The 5,048-nt window shown below is 38.8% G+C and overlaps 1 pseudogene; it reads right to left on the reverse strand.

Moving 5' to 3' along the window:
* Window positions 1–2,403: 2,403 nt before the first annotated feature.
* Window positions 2,404–4,547, reverse strand: LOC143642122 (etoposide-induced protein 2.4 homolog pseudogene; annotated as a pseudogene).
* Window positions 4,548–5,048: the final 501 nt, after the last annotated feature.

Below are 5,048 nucleotides of genomic sequence, written 5' to 3' on the forward strand. Positions count from 1 at the left end.
GACCCAAGGATTAATAATGATCCCAAGGTTGATTGACCTAATATTATATTTAAATCTAACAATATTCCATTTAGAAGTAATTTATGTACTTCTCACTCATAAACTTTCCCCCAACATTTTTTATTTAATAGAAATCACCTTACTTTTACACACAATGCATATTTCCTGAAAAGATACAAAAGTCAAAAAATAGATTTCCTTTCCAAGGGGTTGCACTCCCAAAGAACTAAGTACTAATTATATCTCAAGTTACACTGTCTGTTAATTTTATGTGTTCCCTTCACAGCTGAATATACATTCAACTGGTTAAGTGTGGTAGGCACCAAGTTGTGATTACTCCTAATGCTTTCTAGCACTTGACTCGATTATTTCATGTTGATAACACCTAGGCTTTTTAACCATATCTATCAATAAACTTAATTTTTCTCATTTTCACTCTCCCACTCCTGTTTTTTTAATATATGTATATTAAATGTGGGTGTGTATGTGTGTGTGTGCATGTGTGTGTGTGTGCATGTGTGTGTGTGTGTGTGTGTGTGTAAGTTGTGGATAGACAAAATACCTTTATTTTATTTGTTTATTTTTACACGGTTCTGGGATGGAACCCAGTGACTCACACATGCTAGGCAAGTGCTCTACCACTGAGTCACAAATCTGGCCCCCCCACTCCTGTTTTTATCCAGAAGTTTAAGTGTGGTTGATTACACCCATGTCTTTTTTGGATCTGCCAGCTTTAGAGATCACATAAGCTTAGAGTTGTTAGGGTCTACCATCCTGCCAAATTGAATGACTAATAGGGAACCTAATGGCAGGAGCAGCTGTAAAGAAAGCCAAGAGATACATCCTGGTGTAATCATTTGAGCCCTTAGATCCAGCCATGCCTGCAGTCCACCCTTGGATTTTTTAGTTGTATTAGGGGGGAAAATCCTTTTTCCTTAAATTTTAACCATTTACTGTACAATATCAATACAGAAAATACTACTTTCAAATCACCATTTAAGAAACAAAACATTGCCACTGATCCCAGAAGTCCCTCCATGTACCCTACCTGTATTTCAAACCTTCCCTTCTAAGCCCAAGAAAGTAAACACTATCCTTTTATAGAAGGAAATTCTTCATGATACTTTGTAGTTTTGCATCCAAATGTGCATCCAAAGCCACTATATTCATGTTCATTACATTTTATCATAATTTAAGTCTTGTATTATGCCCACTTCCTTATTTTCTTCCTTTACAATTGATCTGTAAAGAACTCAAGATACTTTACCTGTCTAGTTTCCTGTCTGGAATTTGTTAACTATACATGTGTGGTACAGTTCAGCATGTTCCTCTGTCCTTCATATTTCCTGCTCTGTATTTCCAATTTCTAGCAAATTGGTATCTGGATCTAAAGGTCTGATTAGATTCAGTTTCAATGCCTTTGGCAAGACATAGGTGGTATGGGTTTTCGTACATCAAGTAAACAATGTCTAGCTTTCTCTATTGTGATACAAGCAGCCTCATCTTGAGAGCATTCTCTAGAGAAACCCTGGACTCAAGATGACATCTTCAGCATTAGGAGTGTGAATTGCTACTGAGCTAGCCAGTGTTTCTATATCTTATCAAGTAACCTTTCTCTATATTCAAGAATTTAGGCTGAAACTTCAATTCAAATTCATGGCTACAGAGTTTTTGTTTTTTTTAATTTAATCTTTTCTAGACTACAAATGTATGCCCTCTTTCACATACAGTATTCTGGTTTTCAAGAACACTGAGTATAATGGAATTAGAATACACCATAATTACTCATTTACTTTCTCCTAAGTTAAACACACAATAGTCTTAAAATACTAAAACCACTGTGATAATTGCTAAGACTATTAAAATTTTTCTGTATATGTTCTCCCCCCTCTTCCATTTATCTTCATGGGTGTGATATATCTATAGTGTGAGGGCATACACCTGATACAACTTGGACTTTCTCCCTCTAACTCTCATTTGTATTAGTTCTACAAGTAAAAAAACAAATTTGATCCTCATCAACCATTCTTATGTCAGTGTTTCTCCTTTTGGTTTCTAAATTTCATTCTCTAGTAAAATCTTCAAGAAGGATTCATGGGAAATATATCCTCTGAGTTCTTACATGTTAATTATAGTTTTTACCTTTTCACTAAAAGTCAGTTTTTCTCAATATAAAATCCTTAACTCACATTTTTTTTCTTTGACTATCTTAAATATGTTACTCCATTATCTGTAATGTAAAGCATTACTATTGAAAAGTATGATGCTAATCTAAGTTTTTCCTCTTTTTTCCTGTTGTTTTGGCTTCAAAGCATAAAATTTTCTTTGAATTTCTAATAATTTTACTAGATAACTTTACTGTCTTTTTTTTTTTTTTTTTTTTTTTTTTTTTGGGAAACCAGCTCACATTTAATTGTGACATTTTAAAATTGTACAAGTATTTTAACCACTACCCTCCCAGCCCATATTTAGTCTCTTAAAATGACAGAAAAACATCACTGATCACAAGTTTAATGGGTTTAATAAGTTTACCCCTTTAGTTCCTATTTGCAGCACCCAATATTCCTTTGAAATACCAGTAAGACCCGACAATGACCAACAGTAAATTTCCACCTTCCAGAGTTGAAAAGTTCAGTTTCTCTGAGCATTTCTGTGTTACAGTGGCACTTGTCCAGAACTGGTACCTCCCCATAGCTGGGGAGCTTTAAATTTACCAGTGAAAAAAGTTTTTTCCCCTTCAAGGGGAAGGAAAAAAAAAAAAGATTACTCCTCAAAACTCAGCCAATTTGGCTGTGAGGTCTTTCATTCTGTCCCATCTCTTCAGGCTCTTTTTTTTTTTTTTTTTTTTTTTTTTGCTTTGCTTCTTTTTCTTTTACTTTTTTGCAGTAGAGCAAGAGAGACCAAAACCTAACCTGAGATACAAGAAACAAGACAGTGATGGCTATAAAGGGAGGAAACAAGGAGCAACTGAGATACTCCTTTACCTCCCACATCCAATGTATGTGCTTCACAGAAAATCAACAAAAATAACAAACCCACAAAATACAACAACTAGAATTACAAAACCCATTCATCCAAGGTTGCTAAAAGGTAGGAAGGAGAGGTGGGAGGGTAAATGGCACAGGGAGAAAAACAAACTATTTAAATCAGTCCAGGCACAGGGGCTGGCAAATGCTAGAAAATAGCTACAGAAAAACCTGTGGTCCTTTCAGACTCACGGTGGTATTAAAAATCCACATACTGGTGTCAGAAAGATCCTGCCTCCCATGTACCAGAGACAAAAATTCCTCAAAGAGAAGGGAATACACAGAGGGCCCTTGGCAGAGTGGGTCCTGCCTTCCCTAGCCAGGAGAGGATAGAGAAAAGAGCTGCCACAACTTCTTTCCAATCCACCCATCCCCTTTAGATGACAGGCAACTCAATGACCCACAGCAGCCTTCAGTTTGGCAGGAAATGGATGTGGTGAAGGGAACTTCTCTGCAGACGTTGAGCTACTCAGGGCAGACTGCAGATAGACTGTCTTGTGGAAGAGTCTGTTGCTTAAGAAGACCACTAAAGAGAAGAGGCGCAACTGGAAAAGGTATGCTTTTCCAGGGGTCTTTGCTTCATTAGCACTGATAATGAATAAAGGAAAGAGAATAGAGAAGAGGCAGCCACTGATAATGTATGAGGACTGCATTGCTGTGAGGAAAGCCAAGGGCAAACCAAATCCAAAGTAGTAAGGCCAATTCCTTTCTATGTTTGACAATCGCTGGTGCATTTCAATTCCTTTATTGAACCAACGATATTCAAAGCAGTACAGAGAGTAGAGAAGGGACATATGCAGCAAACTGACCAGCTGACCAACAAGATGAATGGGAAAGAGACTCACAAACATTCCCTGGATAAGGAAAAGAGCCTGTAGCAAAAGGTTGAAGAGCATGTCAGCAATTATCTTGCTGACACTAGGGAATGGATGAGGCTTCCTCCCTGATACCTCAAATGCTAGGTCAGCAATATCTTGAAACCAAATGGCATTCACAACTTTGCTAAGCACAAACAGGGGAAGCACCCAAAGAGCACTGAAAATTGATGTGAGAAAGAATTCCAGCCACGACCAAACATCTCCATGTAGTGATGGATCACCAATAATTCGGGCTGTTACTGACTGAAGCACAGGAATAAACACACGGTAAAACAAGAGGAGACTGAACCAGAATACTCCACCATTCCAAGCACAGCACTGGAAAATTCTACTAACAATACGTGGCTCACTCTCTTGCTTCCGCTCTATACTCTGGGCTCTCCTCTGTGCCAGGACACTACTTGCCCTTCTTCGACGTTGCTCCTCTCTTTTCTGCTGGATTCGAGCGTCTAGCTTTGAGATGGTACAAATACCCCAGATGGAGTCTTTGATTCCCCTGCCAAGGTCCTGGAGAAAGGTTTTGACACTGTCAGCCATCTCCTCATCACCCAGACTGTCAACTACACAGAAGAGAGAGAAGCACCCCAAAATCTCTCATCATGAAAGACCAGCAGCTCCCTCGCCCACCGCGGACCGTCTCGGCCCCCCCCCCCTCCCGCGCCCGGCCGCCCGCTCCGCCGGGGCGCTCCCAGGGCCGGGGCCGCTGCGCCCGCACTGGGCATGCCCGGGCCGCCTAACTTTACTGTCTTGATATTTGTTGTTTGGGAGTCAATATCCTCAGGTATAACAGTTGCTTTCAATATGTAGAATCAAACATTTTTTAACTTTTTTATTTCAGAAGTTTTCTAGAATTATAGTTCTTTTAGTATTTCTTGGCTGTAGTCAGACACAATACCTTTATTTTATTTATTTATTTTTATGTGGTATTGAGAATCGAACCCAGAGCCTCACACGTGCTAGACGAATGCTCTACAGCTGAGCCACAACCCCAGCCCTACAATTATAGTTTTTAATAATGTTAAAGATCATTTACTTTACTTACTTAGAGACTCCTTTTATCTGTATGTCAGATCTCCTTTCCTCATTTTCAGTACCTGTCACTTCAACTTCTTTGTTTCTTTTACATTTTTTAAATTTTCCTCCT

Source organism: Callospermophilus lateralis, chromosome 9 (genome assembly GCF_048772815.1).
Source record: "Callospermophilus lateralis isolate mCalLat2 chromosome 9, mCalLat2.hap1, whole genome shotgun sequence".
NCBI lineage: Eukaryota > Metazoa > Chordata > Mammalia > Rodentia > Sciuridae > Callospermophilus > Callospermophilus lateralis.